Source organism: Dermacentor albipictus, chromosome 8 (genome assembly GCF_038994185.2).
Source record: "Dermacentor albipictus isolate Rhodes 1998 colony chromosome 8, USDA_Dalb.pri_finalv2, whole genome shotgun sequence".
NCBI lineage: Eukaryota > Metazoa > Arthropoda > Arachnida > Ixodida > Ixodidae > Dermacentor > Dermacentor albipictus.
In genome coordinates this window covers 67,170,822-67,183,949 of record NC_091828.1, presented here as the reverse complement: position 1 = coordinate 67,183,949, position 13,128 = coordinate 67,170,822, and positions in this window count along the sequence as shown.

Below are 13,128 nucleotides of genomic sequence, written 5' to 3'. Positions count from 1 at the left end.
AACCTGGAAAAACACCTAGCGTTGACAACTTGAGGCCCATCTCGCTTACATCCTGTGTGGGTAAGGTAGCGGAGCACGCGGTCCTGAATCGACTCTCCCGGTTCCTGGAGAATAACGACGTTTACCCCCATAGTATGATAGGATTCAGACCAGGCCTATCCACACAAGATACCATGAAACTGATTAAGAATCAAATCATAGACAACGACTCTAGCGACACTCGAGCCATTTTGGGACTTGATCTTGAAAATGCCTTCGACAGCGTTCTACATTCGCATATCCTAGCGTCGATATCTCGGCTCAATCTGGGTGAGAGATTTTATAACTATGTTAGATCGTTCCTCTCGGATAGGAAGGCTACCATCCGGGTGGCCGATCTCGAATCCCAATTGCTGGAACTTGGCGAGAGGGGCACCCCACAGGGGTCCGTAATTTCCCCCTGTTTATTCAATATAGCCATGGTTGACCTAAGCAGAAAGCTTCTCGAGATTGAAGGCATCAAACACACTATGTATGCTGACAATATAACTATATGGTGCACAGGAGGCAATGACGGTCAGGTTGAGGGAGCCTTAGAGGAGGCAATAGACACTATTGAAACTATTGAAACCTATCTCGAACCCACCGGTCTCAGATGCTCCCCCTTGAAGTCGGAACTTTTGTTGTATAGTCCCAAGAAACGCGGTCCAAGGCCCAAGGGATGGACATCGTTAGAAGACAAAGATATTAACTTATGTACAAAAAACGGTTGCCGTATACCCAAAGTCGATTCAATCAAGGTCTTGGGCATGATCGTTGAGTCAGGGGGTACAAATGGCAAGACTATACGCAAGCTAATTGCTAAAACTGAAAGTGCTGTTCGTTTAGTTCGGATAGTATCAAATCGGCATCATGGACTCAAGGAGGATAACCTCATTCGACTAATGCATGCCTTCGTTCTGTGCCACTTTAGATACGTGGCAGCCATGCATCGATGGAAACGGGCAGAGAGGGATAAACTGAATGCACAGCTTAGGAAAATTAGCAAACGGGTTCTCGGGTTACCCGTATACACTTGTACAGAGCGATTAATGCAGCTTGGCATTCATAACACTCTTGAAGAGATCGCAGAGGCCCAGGAGCGCGCACAGCTAACTCGCCTCACAACAACGAAGGCAGGGAGATCTATCTTGCAGGAACTCGGATATCACCCCGATAGAGTAGCAGAGGAGTTCTCTGACGTTCGTCCGTCGATTCGTGAGCACATTACGGTCGCGCCAATACCTAGGAACATGCACCCCGATCATAATCGCGGTAGAAGGAGGGCAAGGGCGGTCAACCTCCTTAGGCAAATACACAGTGATCAGCGACAGGTCAGCTTTGTGGATGCGGCTTCTTGTAAGGGACGTCAGGCGTTCACCATCTTCACTGTTGATGGTCGCCAAGGAATCACCAATGCTGCCTCGGTTCGGACGAGGGACTTTGAAATAGCTGAACAAATGGCTATTGCACTAGCCCTGCTGGATAGCTCACGGGATGCCATCTATAGTGATTCAAGATCTGCAGTCAGAGCATTTGAAAAAGGCACCATTTCCAAACAGGCCCTCAGACTTATTGGGGGCAAGGCAATCACGCACCACTTCATTTATTGGTTTCCGGCACATCAGGGTCAGATAAAGCGTGCTCCTCCCAACCTCAACGAGTCGGCTCACGGGGCTGCGCGTGAACTTGCCCACCGCGCTACCCTCGACCAATCGGAAGCCGACTCACTAGAGAACAGGGACACGCCCTCCACCTACAACGAGATAACTAAACACTACTATCTCAGCCGTAGAACCTACTTTGTTCCTCATCCGCGCCTCAATAGAGCTCAAGCATTAACGCTCCGTCTACTACAAACGAATACCTATCCGAATCCATCGCTTTTAAATAAAATCTATCCGGATACTTACACCAACGCTACCTGCCACGATTGTGGAGATATAGCCACGTTAGACCATATGCTCTGGCGGTGTGCTCGGTCACGCTCTATCATCGCTGACAGCTCGGCCAGATGGGAGGCGGTTCTCCGCAGCCCTCTTCTGGCTGACCAACTCTGGGCTGTCCAGCAGGCTCACGATGCGGCCGAGAGGCTCGGCCTTCCGGTTCCCACGTGGGAGCGGCCCGCTTCGTGAAGATTCACGATCTGCAGGACTTTAATTATTAGTTTTACCATACCATACCATACCATACCTAGTCTTCTGCCGTCCTCGACTGCGTTTTCCATCTCTTGGCACCCATTCTGTAACCCTAATGGCAGACTGGTTATCTAACCTACGCATTACATGAGCTGCCCACCTCCATTTCTTTCTCGCAGTTTCAATCAAAATATCCGAGGTAGCCTGTTTGCTATCTGATTCACACCGCTCTCTTGCTGTCTCTCAACGGTACGCCTAAGATTATTCGTTCCATCGCTCTTTGCGCGTTCCTTAACTTGTATTTGAGCTTCTTTGTCAGTGTAAAAGTTTCTAGCCCATATGTCAGCTCCGGCAGAATGCAGTTATTTTGCACCTTTGTATGCAATGATAATGGTAAGCTTCCAATCAGGATCTGACAGCGTCTGCCGAATGTGCTCCAACCCATTTTTATCGTATTGTGAATGACCTTCTCGTGATCAGGGCTGCCTGTGAGTAATTGACCTAGGCAAACGTACTCCTTGACAGACTGTAGGGGCTGACTGGCGATCTTGCACTCTTGTTCACTTGCCCGGTTATTGATCGTTATCTTTGTCTTCTGCATAACAATCTTGAACCCCACTCTTACACTCTCTATGTTAAGGCCCTCAATCATCTGTTGTAACTCATCTGCATTGTTGCTGAATAGAACAATGTCATCGGAAAACCGAAGGTTGTTGAAATATTCGCCGTCATTCTTTACTCTTAAGCCTTCCATATTTTATAGCTTGAAAACTTACAAGCACTGATTGGGGAGATTGTGTCTGCTTGTCTAAACCTTTTCTTTATAGCTATCTTCCTACACACATGTCACGACATTCATGCCATGACCTATCATTTATATTCGTCATACACTCTGGCCTTACTATTACTATGCCAGTTTTGAGACATACCAAGTTAACGAAACAACCATTAGATCACCGACGAAGAAGTGTATCTGTTCGGTCGCTGTTTTTATGAGGTGCTCTGAGTTTTCTGGTTTTTTGTACCTTTACGGTTACCATTGACGACGATTGATTAACAAGACGTCGGGTGAAGATTCAACGAGCCAGGCGCCTTACAGGTACGACATTTCTTTTTTGAGGACCTGGCTATTAACCTGCCGCTACGGTGGGGGGAAGCCGAGAACATCGTTACAAGCCTTATGCTCCTCCAAATGTAACAAGCCATATGAATGATGCTACGGGCTGTAATGAAAAGCCTGGGGCCTTGAAAGTATCACAAAGCTTCATAAAGCCGGCAGGTTTGGTTCTCAACAACTCGGCGAATTCTTCGGCGAACCAACTTGAGCGAATTCAGGAATAATGGCTGACGGTGAAGCCGAGAGCAAGAAACCTCGCCTAGAAGACAGCAAGTGCGATGATACAACATCGAATTATGAGCTAAGCGATGAAGAAGAGATGGGTGAAGATGCTCCATTTACTTTGGTCACGTATAAGAAAAAGCGAGCCGAAGGCATTCCGGTTGTCTTTCGCCCAAGTGAACGTACTACTTTTTGGCAAGTAAATCCAAACCGAGTGTCTGCCGAAATAGTTTCCGCTGCCAAAGAAAAAGTACAGTCTTTCAGGACGAACAGAGATAGAAGTTTCAGTGTCAGCGTTGCTTCCATAGCATCGGCGAAACGCCTTTTGACGCTCTCAAGTGTAGGCGGCCTGGAAGTCAAGCCCTTCATACCAAAGTCATATACGCGACACGTTGGGGAAGTAAAACATGTGCCTCTGGAGTATACAGACGAACAACTCCTAGTCTTGTTGAAAGAAGCAGGAGTTATATCGGCACGCAGACAGATAAGGTTTTCCCGCCAAAAAGATGTAGCAGTAAAGTCACATCCATTTCACACGGTAATTCTGACTTTCAGACAAGATCGCCCTATTCCAGGAAGAATTTAGTTGGGTTTCACAAGTCAGCCTGTCGAGGAATACCTAGGACCAGCACTTCGCTGCTATAATTGCCAGAGATTTGGGCACATGGCGAAAACCTGCCGCAGCACACGTCGATGCAAAATCTGCTCAGAAGATCATGACGACAAGGAGTGCAAGTCACTTCTTCAACCTAAATGTGCAAACTGTGCGGGGAACCATGCCGCCTCCTCCTCAGGCTGCCCTCAGAAAAAGGCAGCTGCACAAACGGGTCGACATGAACTAATCCATAGAAGACAACCGCGACGCAATGAACACGCACCAAACCTTGAGATTGTTCATCCAGTGCCAGATCACCCACCTCAGCGGGCACCGGAACCACTACAGCCAAGAGCACCAACAAGCTATCCCTCCTCTAGAGGACAACCAACAGTGCAATCAAGAGACCAATCACGAGGATCACAGTCAAGCGCCCAGTCTTATGCATCAGTGCTACGGAAACCCAGACGACAACAGGCAGAAAGTAATACACAAGAAAGCTCCAGTATTCGCACACATTTCTCTCAGCGACCTTACGCATCTACTGCAGAAGTAACGCCAGCTAAAAGCGAACATACCACAGCATCGGTGACACAACTGATTTTGCCAATGCTTTTCGCAGCTCTTAAGGCAATCCTATCTGCTCTGCCGGAAGAAAACAACGTACAAGAAGTGAAAGCCTTGTTGCCTCTAGAAGCACTATTGTGCCAAAAGTCCGAGCCGAAACTACGGCAGGCAGTACATGAACAACCGCTACAAAAATGTCTCCATATTTCAGTGGAATGCCAATAGTATTCGAAGGAAGTGTGTTGACTTTCGTAAACTGCTTGTGCAATACAACTTCCCAATACTTTGTATTCAAGAGGGGGGAATCAATGACAACCTTCGCCTCTCGAATTATGTGATATACAAGACTTCTCGTCAAGGTGCTGTTAGCAGAGTGCTTCTGTGCGTCAGAAAGGGCTTACCATCTTATCAAATTCAGTCCCGTGATTCAGACTTCCCAGAATTCATCGCACGTAAAGTATCCTTTGGCAACCTCTATATAACAGTGAATAATCTATATCTACAACCTTCAAACCGGATTTCAGTAGAAGCGCTAGCAGATATCTTCAAAATAGCTCACTCTAATCTATTTATATGTGGTGACTTCAATGCACACAGCATCATCTGGGGCAAGGATCATCGTGAGGCACGGGGTAACGTTATTGAGTGCGCCATAGATAAATGCAACTTGACTGTTTTGAACGACGGGTCGCCAACATTTCTTTGTGGATATAATTACTCAAGCTGCATAGATGTTACTCTGTGTTCACATGATCTAGTGAATGGCGTGGGATGGACAACAGATATGGAAACGCGCGGAAGCGATCATTTTCCCATCCTTGTTACTTACCCTAGCATGCACTATGAAATCAAGCGTTACAGCAGACTTACCAACTGGCAAGCTTTTCGGTACCGCCTAACGGATCAAAATAATCAACATGCAACAGTGGAAAAATTTACAGAATTTTTTCAGGGTAATATGAACAAATACACAAAGAAGGTCCCAATTCCAAAAAATTGTGCTGCAGTTGACGGAGAGTATGAACACCTAAGAGCCATCCGACGCCGATCCGAAAGAGCTTACCGACGGAGCGGAAGTTTACAAGCATACAGAAATGCTTAGAAAATGCACAATGTAAGCGCAGAGGAATAGAAAATTTAGGCAAACGGCGCTGGCGCGATTTTTCCGGCACGCTGCCTCCTCACACCTCTGTCCCACGAATTTTTCTAGTAATTCGTTCTTTAAGCGGACCTGTAACACAGAGCTTCCCATTTCGTGCTCTCGCTGTAGCTCGGGACACGCGTGAAATAGTAGTCGCAGATTAATTTTGTGAGCTTATTTCCATACCTGCTTTTTCATCGCAATGTGCACAATTTGATATTTCAATAGTGTTGGCTCAGTGAAAAATTACTGCTTGATACTGGGCCCACCATCCTCAATTAGATCATACTTTCACATTAGGCGAGCTTCAATGTGCAATTGCATCATGTCGCCGAAAGTCCGCTGCTGGGCCGGACGGGATTACGTACAATATGCTAAGAAACCTCGAACCGCAAGTACAAATGCTCTCTTAGACATCTATAATAACTTATGGATAGAGGAAACTGTACCTGACTCTTGGAAAGTCGCTCGAATCATACCAATTTTAGAACCTGGTAAGACGCCCTTGTGGCTTGAATCTTTCCGCCCTGTTAGTTTGACAAGTTGTTTATGCAAAGTAATGGAGAAAATGATTGACGCGCGACTTCAGTGGTGGTGTAATGAAACGAATGTGTTGTCCAACTACTTAGTAAGCTTTAGAAAACAAAGATGCACAATGGATGCAATATTATATATAGTAACCTGTGTGCAGCACGAGAGTGCACGAGGAAACATGATTATAGCAGTGTTAATAGACATCGAGAGGGTATTTGACTGTCACGTTCATGTTCTGTTAAGCATGTTGGAACTTGGTCTGTCTGGCAGGTCCTTGCGATGGATTTCTGAATTTCTAGCAGGTCGCAAAATATTTGTTCAGATGGGTGAAGGGAAGAGTGCTGAACATGTTGTTAAACAGGGAGTACCACAGGGAAGCGTACTCAGCCCCTTCCTTTTTAACTGCGTCATGGCTGATTTAACAAGAAGGCTGCCATCACAGTTAAAGTTTTCACTGTATGCAGACGATGTGTGTATTTGGACATCTGCGTGTAATGCTCAACTACTTCAGATGGCATTGCAAGACGGCATAAATATCATCGACCAGTTTTTGAGAGAGAGAGGAGTGGTACTATCACACGCAAAGACAGCTCTATGGCCCTTCACTTCGAGGCAGTTAAAAAATTTCACTCTTAATCTGGAAGGACACCCTCTAATGGTTGTCACACAGCATCGATTTCTTGGCATAATACTTGATAGGCAGTTATCCTGGGCACCCCACATAAAAAAAAACTCGAAAACGAGGCCAATGACATAGTGACTCTACTTCGCAGACTTGCAGGCACATCATGGGGCGGATCAGTATCGTCCATGCTGACTGCTTACAATGCATTAATACGACGAAAAATTGCGTATTCCGCGCCCATCTTACACGGACTTTCCCGCACGTCAGAAGAGCGACTTCAAAGACTTTTAGCTAGAGGACTACGCCTATGTCTAGGATTTCCACGAGCGACTTCTAATTCTCTTGTAATAACTGGGGCTCGCGAATCACCATTTCTAGTTATGCGAACTACAGGAACATGCCGGCATTATTTCCGTCTTCAAACCCAGCATAAAAACCACCCGTTGGCTCTAGTCATAATGAAACGAGATAGACGTTATGTCCGTATAGAAATTCAAGAAAATGTTCACATATTGCCAAGAAATGAATTTTGGAACTCAGACATTGAATATTCACACGTGTACTTATCTTTATCGGGCTACCACGTTTAGCCGCCTACCAAATGATATCGCAGAGCGCGGGACGCGCTTGCATGTATCCGAACTTTCTGGAAAATTATCGATGCTTCTATCCGCTGTCTGTTGTCGCCGAACCTTGTGTTATCTGATTTCATCGCGTGACGCGAATGGTGTAGAACTTTGTAGAAGGCATGCGGGTCCCAACGATTAGTCTGGAACATTCGATGACTGCTGTATAAAAGCCGACGCGCTTGACCCGCTGATCAGATTTACGACGATCGCCGACTGTGTTCGCAGCTCTCGTTGTGCTTTAAGTGTAGCGTGTTTTGTGGGCACAGGTTCGCCCAATAAAAGCTAGTTTTTGCCTTTCAGAGTATTGCTACTGGGTTTTTTGACGTTACGACCACGTGACATGTGGTGGAGGTGCTTTTCGTTCATGTACCGGACGCCCCCGACAAGCCGTGATCCAAGCCCGGACCGCAAAGAGAACACCAACGTAGTCCCGGAGCATCGAGCAAGCCGCCGTCTTCAACAGCTGCCCCCGGAGCACGGACTTCTACCTGAGAAGACCAAGAAGATTGTGGCCAAGGCAACCCCAATGGCAGCCCCAGCGTCCCCCATCGTGCTGCAGCAGCCCAGGGAACCTCCGACGTTCCGCGGCTCAACAATCGAGGACCCGGAAACCTGGCTTGAGACGTATGAGAGGGTCGCTACGTTTAACAGTAGGGACAGCGACGACAAGCTGCGGCATGTCTATTTCGCACTGGAAGACGCCGCCAGGACCTGGTTCGAGAATCGGGAAGCCACCTTAACGACGTGGGACCTGTTCCGAAGCGGCTGCTTGCAAACCTTTACAAGCGTCGTACGAAAAGAGCGAGCCCAAGCACTACTAGAAACCAGAGTGCAGCTGCCAAACGAGATGATCGCGATCTTCACGGAGGAGATGGCCCGTCTTTTCCGGCATGCCGACCCAGAAATGCCAGAGGAGAAAAAAGTCCGCTTCCTCATGCGGGGTGTCAAGCAAGAACTTTTCGCAGAACTTATCCGTAACCCGCCGAAGACCGTAGCTGAGTTTTCTGCAGAGGCATCGACGATCGAGAAAACTCTGGAGATGCGCACCCGGCAATATAACCGCCAGGGGCTCACGCCGCAGTACGCCATCCAAGGACTGGATTCCGACAACCTTCAGGAGACCATCACGGCCATTGTGCGCGAAGAACTGCGCAAAGTCCTGCCTTCGTCGCAGCCCCAAGTGGCTTCGATCGCCGACATCGTGAAAGAAGAGGTGCACCGATCACTTGGATTTCCCGAGCTGCAACCACAATTACCGCAGCCCCAGCCAGAAGCGATGACATACGCCGCCGTCGCACGCCGTCAAGGTCCCCCTCAGCGACCACGCCAGGGCCCTGCGACGACGCAATTCCGTCGTCCGCCGCCGCCGCCGACAGCGCGCCCACCCGTCGCCCAGCGGAGCTACCCGAGGAAGACCGACATTTGGCGCGCTCCTGACCACCGCCCGCTCTGCTACCATTGCGGGGAAGCGGGTCACGTCTACCGACGATGTCCATACCGGGAAATGGGACTGCGAGGTTTCGCCGTCAACGCTCCGCGCCCGCAGCAAGGTGAACGCCCTCGCGATATCGCTGACTACCTCGCGGCTACTCAGTGGAGCTCTCGACGACCGTCGCGTTCACCATCACCAGGCCGCTACCTGTCGCCGCAGCGCCGACCATACACTGGCCCAGCTCGGGGCCGGTCAGCGAGCCCATATCCGGAAAACTAAAAGCAGCAACCGATGGAGGTGCGGTTGCTGTCCGTCGAACTGTCGAAGATCCTCCGCCGCCGACGAAGACGCCGAAGAAACTACCTCGACGACATAACGACACGCCGCCGTCCCGACGAAGTCTGGAAGGAAAGAATGCGACGACGAAAAACGACCTGACGACGTCACATACCAGCCACAGGTCAACGCGACGCAGTCGTGATCCGACGCCAAGACCGAACTGTAATGCAAGACAAAGAGCCACCGACCTCGACGTGCTTCTCGACGGCCACGCAGTCACCGCCTTAGTCGACACAGGGGCTGATTACTCCGTCATGAGTGGACACATGGCCGCCCAGTTGAAGAAAGTTAAGACTACGTGGGAAGGCTCTCAAATTCGTACCGCCGGAGGACACCTCATAACGCCGACTGGAATGTGCACGGCAAGAATTACCATTCACGACCGGACTTACCCTGTCACCTTCGTTATCCTCCAACAGTGTTCACGAGACGTCATTCTCGGCATGGACTTCCTCAACCAACACGGCGCAGTCATCGACCTGAAGTCGAAGTCAATAACTCTGTCGGAAGACCATGCGATACCATCGGAGAACCCTCGTAGTCACCACGCCTTGAGTGTGCTCGAAGATCAAGTGAGCATCCCGCCTCGCTCCAGCATTGTTATTTCGGTCGGCACCGAAACACCCGCTGACGTAGAAGGTGTCATCGAAGGCGACCATCGTCTACTGCTCGACCGTGAAATTTGCGTCGCAAGAGGGATCACTCGACTACACGGAGGAAACACGATAGTGTTGCTGACAAACTTCAGCCAGGAGTACAAGCACATCAACAAGGGTACGATGATCGCATACATCGAGGAAATTCTGGAAAAGAGCAATGCGTTTGTCCTCTCGGATTCCGCCACATCTACCCCGACGACCATGGTTGCCGAACCAAACTACGACATTAATCCAAGTCTCCCTGTGATTAAGCAACAGCAGCTCAGAAGTCTGCTCCGGCGATACAAAAGCTGCTTTTCGACGTCATCGAGGCTTCGACAAACACCAGTCGCCAAGCATCGCATAATCACCGAGGAGTACGCTCGACCACTTCGCCAGAGCCCTTGCCGAGTTTCGCCGCGAGAACGTGAAGCTATAAGAGAACAAGTCGACGAAATGCTGCGGGACGACATCATCCAGCCGTCGAAAAGCCCGTGGGCATCCCCTGTTGTCCTGGTGAAGTAAAAAGGACGGAACCCTTCGTTTCTGCGTCGATTATCGTCGTCTGAACAAGATCACGAAGAAAGACGTATACCCTCTCCCACGGATAGACGACGCATTGGATCGGCTCTGCAACGCTAAATACTTCTCGTCGATGGACCTCAAGTCTGGCTATTGGCAAATAGAAGTCGACGAAAGAGATCGTGAAAAGACCGCCTTCATCACCCCAGACGGTCTCTACGAGTTCAAGGTTATGCCATTTGGACTGTGCTCGGCGCCTGCAACGTTCCAGCGCGTGATGGACACGGTTTTAGCAGGATTGAAGTGGCAGACCTGTCTCGTTTACTTGGATGACGTCGTTGTATTCGCCGAAAGTTTTGACGATCACCTTAGGCGGCTTGCCACAGTACTAGAGGCCATCAAGTCATCAGGGCTCACTCTGAAGCCAGAAAAGTGCCGCTTCGCTTACGATGAGCTTCTATTCCTAGGCCACGTCATCAGCAAATCCGGAGTATGCCCCGACCCGCAGAAAACAACTGCCATCGCAAGGTTCCCGCAGCCCACCGACAAGAAGGCAGTGCGTAGATTTCTTGGCATGTGTGCCTACTACAGGCTATTTGTCAAGGACTTTTCACGCATCGCTGAGCCGCTGACACAGCTAACTAAATGTGACGTCGAGTTCAAGTGGGAAACGCCACAGGCCGACGCATTTCAAGAACTCAAACGACGCATGCAGTCGCCGCCCGTACTTGCGCACTTCGACGAGCGCGCCGATACCGAAATACACACTGACGCCAGTAGCCTAGGCCTCGGTGCCGTCCTAGTCCAGAGAAAAGATGGACATGAACACGTGATAGCTTACGCTAGCCGATCATTGTCAAAAGCAGAAGGCAATTATTCTACAACCGAAAAGGAATGCCTCGCCATCGTTTGGGCCACAGCGAAATTTCGCCCTTACCTATATGGCAGGTCATTCAAGGTGGTCAGCGATCATCACGGCTTTGTGTTGGCTAGCTAACCTAAAAGACCCTTCAGGACGGCTGGCACGGTGGAGCCTCAGGCTACAAGAATACGACATCACTGTAACTTACAAGTCCGGACGAAAACACTCAGATGCCGAATGCCTATCCCGCGCCCCCATTGACCCGCCGCCGCAAGCTGACGAGGATGACGACGCCTTCCTTGGAATAATAAGCGCGGAAGACTTCGCCGAACAGCAACGAGGAGACTCGGAGCTAAAAGCCCTAGTCGAGTATTTGGAAGGGCACACCGACGTTGTTCCAAGGGCATTTAAGCGTGGATTATCTTCGTTCACGCTTCAAAACAACCTGCTCGTGAAGAAGAACTTCTCGCCAGTCCGCGCCAGCTACCTTCTTGTTGTACCGTCAGCGCTGCGTCCAGAAATACTGCACGCCCTACACGACGATTCAACCGCTGGGCACCTCGGATTCTCCCGGACGCTGTCGAGAATACAGGAAAAGTATTACTGGCCGCGCCTAACCGCCGATGTCGCCCGTTACGTCAAGACATGCCGCGACTGTCAGCGACGCAAGACACTGCCGACAAGACCAGCGGGATTACTACAGCCGATCCAGCCTCCTTACCGACCTTTTCAGCAGATCGGGATGGACTTGTTGGGACCGTTTCCGACATCAGCTTCCGGAAATAAGTGGATTGTCGTGGCGACGGACTATCTCACCCGCTTCGCTGAAACTAAAGCTCTGTCGAAAGGCAGCGCAGCCGAAGTGGCTAAATTTTTCGTCGAGAACATCCTGTTGTGACATGGTGCTCCAGAAGTCCTCATCACCCCCAGAGGAACGGCTTTTACAGCAGAGCTCACCCAAGCCATTCTGCAGTACAGCCAGACAAGCCACAGGAGGACAACTGCCTACCATCCGCAGACGAATGGTCTCACGGAGCGCCTGAACAAGACCCTCGCCTACATGCTAGCAATGTACGTCGACGTCGAACACAAGACGTGGGACGCCGTCCTGCCGTACGTAACCTTTGCGTACAACACGGCGGTGCCGGAAACAACACAGATCACGCCGTTTAAGCTGGTTTACGGCAGGAACCCGACGACGACGCTTGACGCCATGCTGCCGCACGTAACTGACGAAGAGAATGTTGACGTCGCTAGCTATCTCCAGCGCGCCGAAGAAGCCCGACAACTCGCCCGCCTACGGATAAAAAACCAGCTGCGTACGGACAGCCGACACTACAACTTCCGACGACGCTTCGTCGAGTACCAGCCCGGCGACCGTGTTTGGGTATGGACCCCTATACGCCGGCGAGGACTGAGCGAGAAGCTATTGCGCCGCTATTTCGGACCCTACAAGGTCATCCGACGTATTGGCGCACTAGACTATGAGGTCGTGCCAGACGGCATCTCGAATTCACAGCGGCGCCGCGCACGACCTGAAGTGGTCCACGTGGTGCGTCTTAAACCGTTTTACGGACGCTAACGAACTTCCCTTATTTTGTTGTTTTCATTGCTACGAGTGCTTATTTATTACTTTCGTTTGTTTGCAGCATCGGGTCGATGCTTTTTAAGAGGGGGGTAATGACACGTGTACTTATCTTTATCGGGCGACCACGTTTAGCCGCCTAACAAATGTTATCGCAGAGCGCG